Here is a 14,671-nt window from a genome sequence, read left to right as displayed (position 1 = left end):
ATAAGATCATGGCCAATCTTTTCGTGAACTCAGCTCCACTTACCTCCTGCTCAGTATAACCTTTAATTCCTTTACTGTTCAAAAACCTATCTATCTTTGCCTTAAAAACATTCAGCGAGGTAACCTCAACTGCTTCACTGGGCAGAGAATTCCACAGATTCACAACCTTTAAAGTAAGGAAGGCCTATCAGTGAGGAACACATTGAATCCTCACCTCCATTGTTGCCTGGACAATGTAGATGCATGGCTTAATCCCAGTGACAAAAACAGTAACTCATATTGTGCTCTCAATCATACACTGATGTATTGTGATGAATGTCTGGAGAGTTTTGTGTAAGAGTAGTTTGGGCTAGCTGAGAGATAATGTGTGGTTCAGAATGAGTTTTCTTTTTATTCATTTGTGGGACATAGGTGTTGCTGGCTGGGCCAGCATTTATTGCCCATCCCTAGTTGTCCCCTCAAGAAGGTGATGGTGAGCTGCCTTCTTGACTGTCTGCAGTCCACCTGCTGTAGGTTGACCCACAATGCTGTTAGGGAGGGAATTCCAGGATCTTGACCCAGTGACAGTCAAAGAACAGCAATATCAAACCAAATCAGGATGGTGAGTGGCTTGGAGGGGAACTTGAAGGTGGTGGTGTTACTATATGTCTGATGCCCTTGTCCTTCTAGATGGAAGTGGTTGTGGGTTTGGAAGGTGCTGTCTGAGGATCTTTGGTGAATTTCTTGTTGGTTATGCTGATTAGCATGCAATTAGTCCTGTTTGGTGGCTTCACCAGGTTGATACCTCATTTTCAGGTATACCTGGTGCTGCTCCTGGCATACCCTCCTGCACTGTCCGTTGAACCAGTGTTGATCCCCTGGCTTGATAGTAATGGTTGACTGGGGGATACGCCAGGCCATGAGGTTACAGATTGTGTTGGAGTACAATTCTGCTGCTGTTGATGGCCCACAGCACCTCATGGGTGCTCAGTCTTGAGTTGCGAGATCAGTGCGAAGTCTGTCCCATTTACTACGGTGATAGTGCCTCACAACACGATGGTGGTTGTTCTCAATGTGAAAGTGGTACTTTGTCTCCACAAGGACTGTACAGTGGATGCTCTTATCGATACTGTCATGGACAGATGCATCTGCAGCTGGCAGATTGGTAAGGATGAGGTCAAGTATGTTTTTCCTTCTTGTTGATTCCCTCATCAGCTGCCACAGACCCTGTCTAATAGCTACATCCTTTAGGACCTGACCACCTCAATCTGTAGTACTGCTGCTGAGCCACTTTTGGTGGTAGGTAATGAAATCCCCCACCCAGAGTACATTTTGTGCCCTTGCCATCCTCAGTGCCTCCTCTAAGTGTTGTTTAACATTGAGCAGTACTGATTCATCAGCTGAGGGAGAACGGTACGTGGTAATCAGCAGGAGGTTTCCTTGTCCATGTTTCACCTGAAGCCACGAGGCTGCATGGGATCCAGAGTCAATGTTGAGGACTCCCAGAGCAAGTCCCTCCTGACAGTATCCCACTGTGCTGCCCCCTCTGCTGGGTCTGTCCAGGCAATGGGACAGGACATATCCAGGGATAGTGATGATGGTGCCTGGGACATTGCCTGTAAGGTATGATTCTGTGCATATGACTATGACAGTCTGTTGCTTGGCTAGTCTGTGAGACAGCTCTCCCAATTTTGACAATAACCCCCAGATGTTACCGAGGAGGACTTTGTATGGTCGACAGGGCTGTTTCTGCCGTTGTCTTTTCTGGTGCCAAGGTTGATGCCAAGTGATCCAGCCAGTGACAGTGAGCTACCCTCACCTTTCCAGCCACAATTTCTCATTTCACTCATTATTGTTGGCTATGGCGGTTGGAAAATTTATTGCAAAAACTGAATTTTTAAAAAAATATAGTTTGTTGTAGATAAAGACGTAAATAATCAGTACAATGTATTTATGTACTTATTTGGTGTGGGCCTTCTAGCTTCAACCCTTGGTAATCATCAGCTCATCCAAAGCTCTGCTGCTGGGTCGTTCACTGATTGACTGACTGAGAGTCAAGACGCCCATGTTACAATTGTGTTCAAATCCCACTAAGGCCCAGCCAGATACCACACTCCCTATTCCCCACAGACACCTGTCTCTGTAACCATCTCCAGTTCTACAACTGTCTGAGATCTGTGTATTCATCCACCTCTGCTCTCCTGCATTATACAGTTTTATCAATCCACCAGCCATTGATTGCCTAGGTTTTAAATTCTGGAATTTCATCCTTAATCCTCTCCACCTTGTCTCACCTCCTTTGAAACATTTCCTTAGAACTAAACTCTTTGACTATCTTTTGGTCACCTGTCCTAATATTTCATTAGCTGATTCACTGTCATGGGATTTTTTCAGATTATGACTCTGATGGGGCATTTTTACCATATAATTACATCAATGTAAGTAGTTGTAATGGGAAGTGAAACTTACTGAGTGACATTCAGAACAAATGTGTTACTACTTTCCTGAAATTCTCTCTGCTCACTTGATGAACTTTGTCAACCCATTAATTTTACAACATTTATTAAAATAGCAAAATAAAGACTATTAACTGAATGTGGTGATATGATCAGACTAATATTACACCAAGATCTATTGTGTGTTAAGGCACATACTGGAGATTTAAGCCTATAAGTTACGGGCAACGTAAAGAATTACACTGGCAGCTATTTCGGCAACAAAATTAACAGCTGACATTCTGTCTTACTGGCAGCAGGCTGTAAATGTGGAACCTTAAGACACCACAACGTGGGTGTAGAAATAATGAACAATTTTAGTATCAACTTGAGCGCTAATATAAACCTGATATATTGCTAGGGTATTATGTGTGAAGCTGCTGCATCCTTTACTGTGGTGGATGACTGGTGTTTTCTGCATTAAGCTAGTTCTTCCTACGTTCAGTGTGTTGAGGGGCATTTTGGGGGTGGAGGGGGCGGTTACTGACATTAATTTTTAAGTACATTCCGTCTCTTCTCAGGTCTGTCAAAAGCAACTTCAGCTTCTTGCTTGTGAAATGGAAGGCTTTTCACACAAAGCAATGGTCAAATCCCCAGCAATCAGGTGACCAATCTGCACCAATACCTTTTCTAGTTCAAGCACCTAACTGACTCTTAGTCACTGTAGTGTAAAGAGTTAACGTGAATATATGAATGAAATAGTTTACATAGGGATATAAATTTACATGACAACTGGGAGAGGTTTCTGTCCTCATGGTAGAGGTGATGTATTGAAAAATGCTCCTTTCTTACAGATTGCCCCATTCTTTAAGAATAAAATGTCTTCGACCAACCATTAGAGTTTGTGTACATTCTTTTTGTGCGAACTGAATTGAAGGCAAGTAAAGAATTAAAGTTCACAATGTCAATTGAAAAAAAAAATTGGTCTAGAGCTTTTTTGATGTCACAACTAGAACATTGAAGATTTTTTCTAGTGTCAATGCACAATTTCAACATGAGAAGAGAGAGGAAATTTTCTTTTTCACACAAATTATTCTTGAGTATTACTGAAAAAAAAAACATTTTAATCAAAGCCTTATACTTATCAGGACAATTCTCAAGAAACAGTAAAGAAAAACCAATATTTATTGTGTATGAGTGGAGAAAATCATGGGATGCCCACTCGGAATAGCCTTCTTTGTTGGGTTCCATGAGAAATGTGTCTCCAATGGAATGACATTTAATCTCCTGCACCTCGCATATTTCTAATACGTGAATGGTACTTTTGCTATATTTAAATCAACAATTGCACATAAGGATTTTTTTCCATGTCTTAATTGTCTCTATCTTTTGCTCAAATTCACCTTTGAGTTGGAGCAGTCAAATAGGTTCCCTTTCCTTAATGCCCTAGTTGAGGAATTGGCCAAGTGTTCTGTACCACTACATACTGAAAACCTACCTTCATTGATCAGTTTACACACTCGCTAAGACTGGCTTTATCAACAAACCTATGATAGATTCCCAGCCATATGCTCACCATATAAATTTGATGTTGAAATCAAGTGCATCAAAGACAGCCTGCAGAATAGTGGCTGTCCTGATTGGATCATTTCTTATGGTATATCACAAAACTTACAATCAGGCCAAAGGCCATCTCTTTTAGGCCTGAAGAGTACCCAGACTACCTCAGTTTACCCAGGAAGGGCAAGGTACCTCAACAATTTGGGTAAAAGGTGAAGCTAACTGCTTCATGCTGCTACTGTGCACCAGCAACATGCATGGTGTTCGTCACTAACAGAATGCTGCCATCAAGCTCGAAAGGCATTTTTCCTGCGGCACTAATGAGCAATGCTGGAAATGAATTTCAGTGTGCGGGGAGATGTTAGATATATAGGCTGTATGCCCCAACAACTGGTGGATTGAATTAAGCAAGTGACACAGTGGCTCACAGCACCAGTGTACCAGGTTTGATTCTTACCTGGGGTGACTATCTATGTGCAGTTTGTACAGTTTCCTCATGTCTGTGTAGGTTTCCTCCCACTGTCCAAAGATATGCAGGTTAGTGGGATTACAGGGAGATGGTAGTGGGTGGGATGCTCTTCAGAGGGAAGGTGTGGACTTGATGGGATGAATGGCCTGCTTCTACACTGTAGTGATGTTATAATCTATGCACGTATCCTTTTAGCTGTTTGCAACAAGCAAGATACTAATTGTACCTAACCAGCTCATGCCTACAAAATTCACAACACAGTGCCCAATATTAGATGTGATTCTGTAATTGAACAACATTTTCTACATAATCACGAGTGAGCAAAGAACTTTGCTAACAAATAATTTAGGATTGTCAGTTGTTTTTTCAGTGTGGCACACTTATTTGTGCTGGAAGCTACATATATTAAGAATCAAGCTCTTATTCTTTGCAGACAGAGGAATATGAATATTTCGTGTCAGTGTATACTGTAGATAAGTCTCTGAGACCTGATCAGGTGTATTCCAGAACATTGTGGAAGCTACGGAAGAAATTGTGGTGGCCCTAGCAGAGACACTTGTATCATTTACAGCCACGGTGAAATGCTGGAGGACTGGACAGTGTCTAATGTTTTGCCTTTATTTAATAGTGGCTGCAAGGAAAAGGGTGAGACCTATAGACCTGTTAGTCTGACATTAGTGGTGGGTATATTGTTGGAGGGAATTCTGACAATTGGATGTACATGCATTTGGAGAGGCAAGTACTGATTAGGGATAGTCAGCATGGCTTTGTGCATGGGAAATCGTGTCTCACAAACTTGATTGAGTTTTTTGATGATGTGACCAAGAAGATAGATGTGGGCAGAGTGGTTGACATTGTCTGAATGGATAAGGTTCCACGTGGTAGACTGGTCAATAAAGTTAGATCACCTGTGATTCAGGGACAGCTTGGATACAAAATTGGCTTGATGGAGACTGATGATGGTTGTGGAGGTTATTTTTAAGACTGGAGGTGTTCTGCAGGGATCAGTGCTAGGTCCACTCTTGTTTGACATTTATATAAACAATTTGGATGAGAATTTAGTAAGGATGGTTAGTAAGTTTGCAGATGACACCAAAATTGGTGGAATTGTGGACAATGAAGAAGGCTATCTAAGATTACAAAGGCATCTTGATCAATTTGGCCAATGGGCCGAGGAATGGCAGATGGAGTTTAAGTTGGATATATGGGAGGTGTTGCATTTTGGTAAGATGAGCAAGGGCAGGACTTATATAGTTAATGGTAGGGCCCTGGGGATTGTTGTTGAACAGGCAGACCTAGGAGTTCATGTACTTAATTCTTTGAAAGTTACATCACAGTTAATGAGGGTGGTAAAGAAGGCATTTGGCACGCTTGCCTTCATTGTTCAGAGCATTGAGTATAGGATTTGGGAAACGTTGTGATTGTACAGGATGTTGGTGAGGCCATTTTTGGAGTACCTTATATAGTTCCGGTCACCCTGCTACAGGAAGGATATTATTAAATTTTGAGGGTGCAGAAAAGATTTACGAGGATGTTACTGGGATTGGGGGTTTGAGTTATAAGGAGAGGCTGGAATAAGTTATGGGGAAGATTTTTTGAAGTGTATAGACTCAGGAGATCTTTGTTTTTTCAAAAAGGAGGCACTGAGGGATTATGGCAAGAAAACAGATTTATGGAGGGTGAAATAAATTGTAAAGGGATATATGATAACATTTTCTGTTGGTCTTAAAGATTCTAAGAAATTGAATCTTTGTGAGAAATCTTCACCAGAACATCTATGGAAAACTTGAGAAACCTTTTAATTATAATTCCAGTGGAATATCCATCTGTGTCATGGCTAGATGGCATGAAGAGAAATCCCAAAGAAAATGTTTGTATATATTTCTTTTTCAGGTTTAAAATTCTGATTCTTTTAAAAATGGACAACGTTATCGGGCTCATATGTCCAAACTTGACCATATTTCCAGAAGCTTCATAACACCCTGCATTGTAAAGGCATTCTATCTAGAGCTGATACAAAGGGCTGAGGATGAGCTGTTAGCCTCCAGACAGTTCTGGACAATGAAAAACATCAAGACCCATTATGTTGAAATACACAGCAATGCTTTCACAGCTACGCTGTTACCTGACAATAGAAACTTTAATGGGGGAGGTAAAGCTACATATAAGTTTATTGTACTTCTGATTATTCCTGATGCTTCTTTAGCACTGAAATATGTGTCTTTGTCGCATGACTGAAAGCTGAGATTGTTGAAATGTTTAAATATGTGGTACTTTGGGATTCCAAGTCAGTTGCTGTTTGACCTCCAGAGAGAGAGAGAACTCCAGACAGAGTTGATTATTTTCCTCGAACTCTTCACCTCTGTCTCCAGGTTGCTGATTGAAAAGGTGCCTATACTTTGCCCACAAGAAGGAAAATAAATGGAACTGGGCTAATAAAATGATTTTAGGACACTGATCTCCTGGAAGTTGTAACTTATATAAATTGATTTTAAGAACTCTGGATTAAATAAGACTTGTCATCCATATCCTATTTTCTCTTCTGGCCTAACTTCTGTAATTTCCTGGATGCTTGTGAGTGTGTGGATGGAGTAGTGAAGCAATCTCCTTATATGTTGAATGTTTTGTTAATAAACCCTATCTTTGATGTCATTTTAAAGGTTGCTACTGTTGGTTTATTTTAAAAAATTGGAATCCAAAAACTAAGGCTTTGGAAATACCCTTTGAACTATCTCAGTAAGGGAAGGGAGTAAAAAGGAAGAGGATTAAATCAAGTAATACCTCATGGCCTTAAACTTAAGAGGGGGAAAGCAGTCATAATTTAAACTCATCTCCATTTGCCTGAAACGTGCAGAAGAAGCACCCTAACTATGTTCCACTAGGTTTAACTCTGACCAGGACAACAGATCCTGCATCAACAGTACCATGTAAGTGATTGCTCATTCAGATGTGATATAAAGTCTAGGTCCATCTCCCTTCTGGCCAAAATCAAAACATTTCAAGAAGAACAGGAGAGCGTTCCCTGTTGTCTTGACCAATATTTGTCCCTCAATGCACAAAACTACAAAAGGTTTATCTGGTCATTTAGCTCATTTGTGTTTGTGGGAGCTTGCTGTGTTTAAGTTGATTGCTGTGTTTCCCGCTTTACAACATGTCACTTAAAGTGAATAAGCAATGTGAGCTTGAGGTTGTGAGAGGTACTATATCAAAGTAAATTCTTTCTTCTTTAGACTGTTGTTTCCTCATTTTTAATGTACAGTCCTGGAATTCAAATCTGGGGAAATCTAAAATCTCCTACACCCATGCTGCAGGCTTTGCTGTGACTAAAAACAGTTCAGTACAGGGGGTTTTAAGAGGAAAGTCCAAGTGTTAGCCAAAGTCAGAAGAGACTTGTAATCTGCAGAACAGAGATAACCAAATCTACTATCTGTGACTACACATCTCTTGAGATCCTAATCCTGTGCATTCTCAACCCATGTGGTCAGCTGATCTTTTACGTTTCTTTGCATCATAACTAGGGCAGTTGACAATCTCATATGAGGTATTTAAATCCTTTCATTGCCTTGCCCCTGCCTATCACCTCCAGACCTGCAACCTAATTGTAAAGGGAGCAGTGGAACATAAGATTGAGGCATTCACTCAAATAAATCCTTGTAAGTGGCAGGACAGATTGATAGGGATATTAAAAAGCATGTGGGTGCTTGGCTTTACAAATAGAGTCATATAGCAAAAAAAAGAAGGAAATTGCAGCCAATGCTTCTACTAAACTGCATGCATGAAGTATTAATGGTATGGGTTGTTAGGACACAGAGGTGAAGGGCATTGTTTAATTTAAACCAGTAATAAAGAGAGACTGCTGTGACACTGGATTTGTAGGTAAGAGGTAATACCTCATTCCAAAAATAAACCAGCTGGCAAGAAAACAATTTACGTCTAGTTTCATATTATGTACATGTCTCAGGATTCAGTTAACATACCGGGCCGTAGAAGCCTAGAAGATGCATTGCAAAGCTTTTTTTCTGTGGCTACATTACATGGTTGCTTAGCTGACCAAGAATATTTAGAGGTAACATGCATTTAAAGAACTTGCAGCATATGACAACAAAACTTGATTAAATCAGTTACTGTAAATATTTATAAACCAGTGGTTAAATCTTAGCTGGCGTATTGTGTCTAATTCTGTGCAGCAGCCTTTAGGAAGGATGTCCCATCTTTGGAGAGATACTCAGGCGCTTTGACAAGATGAGGGCCTCCAGTTCATGAGGGGAGATTAGTAAAGCTCTTTCATGCAAAAAGAACTCAAGAGGTCATTTGAAAGATTTGTTCTAAATGATGATAGATAGGGAGAAAGTCTTTGCATCAACATTAATCCACACAGATCTATGATCAAAAAATGCAGAGAGGTGGGGGTACAGGAAGACCAATGTTGTTAGGTGGAAATTTGTTGCGATCTAGAATACGCTATTTGAAATGGTGGCATAAACAGATTAAATCAAAACTTTCAATTGCAGTAGGGTTGACTAATTGAATATTTCTTTCAAAGACCTGGCACAAACATAGTGGCACTGATCACCTCCTATGACATTGTATGGCCTGAGTATCTAATCCAGCCCCTCTGTTGAGCCAGCAGGAATTCCCTGTCTACCACTTCCTCAGTTGCTTTAAGACTGCTGTTAAATTCAATTGCTTCAACCCAAGCTTCTGGTCACCTCTTTCTTAGCTTGGCATCTTTTTATTCCCTTGATTGTCCCTTTATGTATTGTGTCAGGTAGACAGATCTTCATCTACGACAACCATGTCTGCTTCTTCCTTCGTCTGAACTTTACAGACCCCCGCACATAAGGAACAGGAGCAGGAGTAGGTCACATTATCCTTTGAGAATGCCCTGCCAATCAAAATGATCATGGATAACTGATAAGCTCAACTCCACTTACTTACCCCAATATAATATCCATTGATTCTCCTATCTATCAAATGCCTATCTATCTCAGTCTTCAACAAACCTAATGGTTTAGCATTCAGAGCATTTTGGGATAGAGAATTCCAAAGTTTCACAACGCACAATGAAAGCATTTCTCTCCTATCTCAACCATAAGTGGCCACCCCTTGTCCTGAGACTATAGCCCCCTAATTCCAAACTCTGTGGTCAGGGTAAAAAAAGCCTCAACATGTGATCAGTCAAATTCGTTAAGATTGTTATGACTTTCAATAAGGTCACATCACATTCTTCCAGACTGTAGCGAACATTTTACTCAATCTCTCCACTATATACAATACAATACAGCACAGAAACAGGTCCTTCGGCTCACCAAGCTTGCACTGTTCCTAATCCTTATTTAGACCTGCTGCCTAATGCCCTTACGTGATTTCCATCCTCTCTTCGCTTCCCACTCATGTGTCTACCAAGATAAGCCTTAACTGTTGCCAACACGCCTGCTTCCACACCACCACTGGCAGTGCATTCCAGGCACCCACCACGCTCTGTGTGAAACATTTTTCCTGCACTTGTCCCTTAAACTTTCCCCCTCTCATCTTCAATCTGTGCCCTCTTGTAGTTGAACTTTTCACCCTGGGAAAAAGCCTCTGACTATCCACCCTATCTATACGTCTCATAATTTTGTAGAATTCTGTCAGGTCACTCTTCAGCCTCTGTCTTTCACTCTCACCCCAAGAATCAATCCAATAAATGTTCAGTGCACCTCTGCCAGGCATGTATATCCTTCCTCAAAAATTGAAACCAAAACTCTACACAGTGCTCCAGCTGTGGCCTCTTCTTAACTGCAGCAAGACCTCTTTACTCCTGTATTCTAATCTTTTTGCAATATAGCCTAACATATTTGCTTTCTTTTGTCTATGAGGAAGTGAGAAACTCCCCTTTAAGATACTAATAACCCTCTCAGCGATCAGGTAAATGAACCCAGATTGGCAGTGAACATTAAATTCCGTTCAATATTTCTTACTAAAGGATGTTTCCCTCTGAAGACAAATCTTGACCTCCTCAAAACTAAGTTTCTGCTGTGGGTTTTGAAAGCCAGTGTGTTTTTAGGTTTGGTTCTGGGTTTTTCTTTTGATTATTTTTATAGATTGCTCAAGTTTTATAACTTACTTATGTTATTCAAATAAAAACATAAAATTCCATGCAAACTTTGGTCAGAATTAACTTTATCAATTATGCTTGTGATGAATCAGTGGAATTTGCATAGTATTTCTCATTGTGGTTGATACTGTCAAAACATAATTTTAGAAGTCTTTTTACACATCCTTAAATCCTTAAAGGTCCTAATCTTTCATTACTCACAAATCATGCTGCATTCATCTCACTAAAATCTTTGTATCTTACAAAACTAAAGGGTGCAATAAATTTAATGGTTCTAAGTTAATAAACCAGAGAACTAGACATATATTCCAGCAAACAATAATTCAAATCACAGCATTGACAATTTGAAAATTTGACTTATGTTTAAAATGCAATCTGGAAAACTTGGTCTTAATAAACGTAACTTTGAAGCTGATTGACTATAGTAAAAGCTCAACCAGTTCATTCATGTCCTTTAGTGAAGTGAGATTGCAGTTTGGTGACTCCAACCCCACATCAATGTAGTTCATTCATAGTTGCTTATTCTGACATGCAGCTTGGGATGGACAATAAATACTTGTTTCTTTACATCGTGAGAATGGAATTTTAAAGAAGCCTTTGGGGTTGCTGAGGCATACAACCAAGGTGCGCCAGTGTCATGTGATCTGGTGTCACATGGGCAAGCAACAGAGTTGACTCATTTGCTGCACTTTCTTTAACTGGGCAATTGCCTCAGGGTAGGATCTGCAGTGCTACATCTTAATTCTGGTGGAATGGTTATCATAGGTTGCTCTAAGGTGAAGCAATATCAATAGATACATGATGCTTGGAAAAGTGCACTGTAGTTTGGTATGGATGGAAAGGAGATGCTTTATAGCATGTGTAATTTATTTTTATGTCTGAAATAATGGCAGGCTCCCCAGGCACAATAACCTGATTCTCACATGCTCACCCTATCCTCTGTTTGACACAAATTAATCCTACCCAGCACTGTAGAGGTCTGCTGCAGGATAGGTGAAATGGAGACTGTTACAATACATACTTCCAATGCTGCAATGCTTCCAGGAGCTTATACAAAGACAAGGCCACTAAGCTCTTCAGTCCTTTACAATTTCTGCCCACAATAATGAGGTACCCTTTAATAACTGTAGACAAAACCTTATTTCCCACACTTTACACTTTCAGTCAATATGTAACGAAGTTGGGCTTGAGCTTGGTCCAGGGCAGTGTGGGTAAGATCACTGTTCAATGATTCGGACACTACAGCACTATAACTGAAAATTCCGCCCAATTGTCCATTGAACATTCAAACCGTCCTTTTCCTTAAGGGACAATGCTTTATTCTCATGAAATGCACAAAGAACTGTGGGTGCTGGAACAAACAAAGACAGAGTTTCAAATAAATCCAAGTGTTTCTCTGGGAGCTTCTGCTTTTGTTTGTTGCGCTTCTTGAAGCATTTCACGAAGGATGAAAGGACAAGACAAGTTTTTCAACCACTGAGATCTCCCTATCACTGTAACATGGACATCTAACCTGGTGTCCCATTAACAGGTAATAAACAGCCTGTCTGGGTTATTTTCACAGGATTTCCCTACAGGTCTTTTGGAAGAACACAAGGCATTGTGAAAAATTAGGACAAGTGTATTAAAGCATGGAGCATGAGGCTGAACAAATCCTGGTAAAGATTCACTCTCAGTGGCAACTTGAGAAAAGATCAAAAGTCCAGCAGAAAGTAGCAATAATACTCAGAGAAAATGGCAGCTTCTGACCGCCCTCAATAAGAGGAGATAGCCCAGGGATAGCCCAGGTTCTGTAAGCTCACAAGCTTTGAGCAGCAAGGTACCCAGCTTCGGAATGTACAGGTAAGTCACATCAGGGTTTTACATTGAGGAATATAAGATGCCCTAAAGGGGATAGACAAAGCAGACTTAGAACAGATGGTTGTCAAGCAACCTAGAATGACAGGTCAGAATTTTAGAATAAAGGGGAGCAGATTTAAAATAAAGATGAGGAAAATTATTTCTCTCAAAGAGTCATGAATCTTTGGAAATCACTACCTTACAGTGCAGTGGATGCTGGAACATTGAGTAAATTTGAGGCGAAAGACAGATTTCTAATTATTAATGGGTTGAAGGATTTTGGAAAGTGGTCAGCACAGTGGAGTTGAGGCTGAGATGAGGTCAGCCATGATCATATCAAATGGCAGAGCAGGCCCAAGGGGCTGAATTGCCTACTACAGCTCCTAGTTCCTCCTAGATCTTAGGTAGATACACCCCCAGATTCCGGTTACCCAACTCCGGAGAGCAAGAGACAGGACCAAAAGGTCTACCCATGACACTGCCATCGTGGGCAGTGAGATTTCAAGGGGCAAAGAGCCCTCTAGGTTCAGAAGGCTGTCAACGCAACCAGCTGAACTACATTCTGACTGCATCCACTAAGCTAATTTGGGTCAGACATAAGATGCCCTGCCCCCTCCCCCTTTGTCCTCAGTCCACTGGCACAAGTCAGAACTATGGGGCAGGATCTGGTGCTGTTAAATGGCAAGAAGGGAGTCAAGTAGGTGTGGCATTTCCTGATGCCAGCTGGTGTGCTGTGTTTCCTTAACAGTCCAGATTCCCAGTCATTGCCTGGAGGGCAGATAAATCACCAGTGAACTGCAGTGGAGTTTCTCAGTACAATTAATTAGAATTAGAATTAGATTTTATTATTGTGTGTACTCAGGTACAGGGATACAGGAGTACAGTGAAAAGTGTACAATATCTTAGATACAACGGTACCTAGGTACAAGATCTTAGGTACAAAGTGGAAAAGTAAGGAAACATAGTTAGAAGTTCAAAGTTACGTTCTTCTTAGTATAAAGTAGAAGACCAAAGAAATAAATTTAAAAGTTCAACATTGCTGGGCTCGCACTCTCCATAAAGGTTTGATACCCTCCATGCTGGGCTCAATCTCACTGCATTCTCCACTGCCATAGATGCTGGGGACCCAATTACGAGGCCCAATAAAAACTGTTGATCAGAAAGCAACATGGAATTTTCCAGTTGGCCAGAGTTGCCTGACAGCATCAGATGGGGCCAATGCTTTAGAGTCACTGTGAGGACCTTGTGCCACCAACATCTCTACCTGTTGAAGCTGTGATTGCTGTTGCCCCTTCACAACAGTGGTACAGAAGCTGTGGTCAGTGCTTTTCTGTGCTTTTGTAAAAAAAAAATGCTGAGGGGGCTCAAGGTAAAAATCTCCCTCTTCCTCTCTTACCCGCAAAGGCAGGCTGCAGCCTTTTATTGTTCCATCTGTAAATGGACAATGTTTGCACCCTCAGGACACTAATTAGCTAATCTCATAAAAATATCTGTCATATAGTCCAGGGTCAGGAAGCACTTTAGATCCTTATGTCAGGGTCCTAACCCCAAACAGAAAGTCCTGCCCAAGGTTTTGGCAATTATTAAGCCGTGTGAACGTGCCCCAGAAAGCCAAGAGTCAGTTTTCACTAATTACACATGCCAATAGAAGTGCAATTGTTCTAAAAAACATCAATGCTACTTCCTAAGCTATGAGAATAAACAGAGAGATTCAGCAGCAAGCAATTAGACAAGGATAAAAACAACCTGCATTTATATGGTGCTTTTCATGGAGTAAGATGACACAAGTCCTTAACAGGAGTGCTGCTAACCAAAACTTTGCTGTGAGCCCCATAGGCAATGTTAGAGCAGATGAGAGAGAGCGAGAGAAGCAGAGAGGTAAAGTGGACTAAAGATTGAATTTCAGAGTTTAGGACCTAGACTGCTGTAAACACTGCCAGAAAAGGTGAAAGGATTCAAATCAGAGGCACACCAGAATTGGAGCAGTGCAGATATTTCAGAGGATTGTCTGACATAGAAAGAGATTAGACCAAAACCGAAGACTTAACAATAATCAATTTATTAGCTAAATTGTTTAGTTAATCGATTACTGAGCAAATTATATTAGAAGTGATTCAATGATACTGTATCAATAAACAAATACTGATCAGTAGAAGAAACATGAAATGTGAATACATAATATGTGAAAAATGAGAAGGAATAGGAGCTAGTGTGATTGATTATTGATCATTTCCTAAAGACTAAACAATGTATTAGTTCATCAGGTTAATCTGCAACATCTCATATCCATTG

This window comes from Rhincodon typus, chromosome 4 (assembly GCF_021869965.1).
Source record: "Rhincodon typus isolate 14 chromosome 4, sRhiTyp1.1, whole genome shotgun sequence".
NCBI classification, from domain to species: Eukaryota; Metazoa; Chordata; class Chondrichthyes; order Orectolobiformes; family Rhincodontidae; genus Rhincodon; species Rhincodon typus.
Note: the sequence above shows the minus strand (reverse complement) of the source record.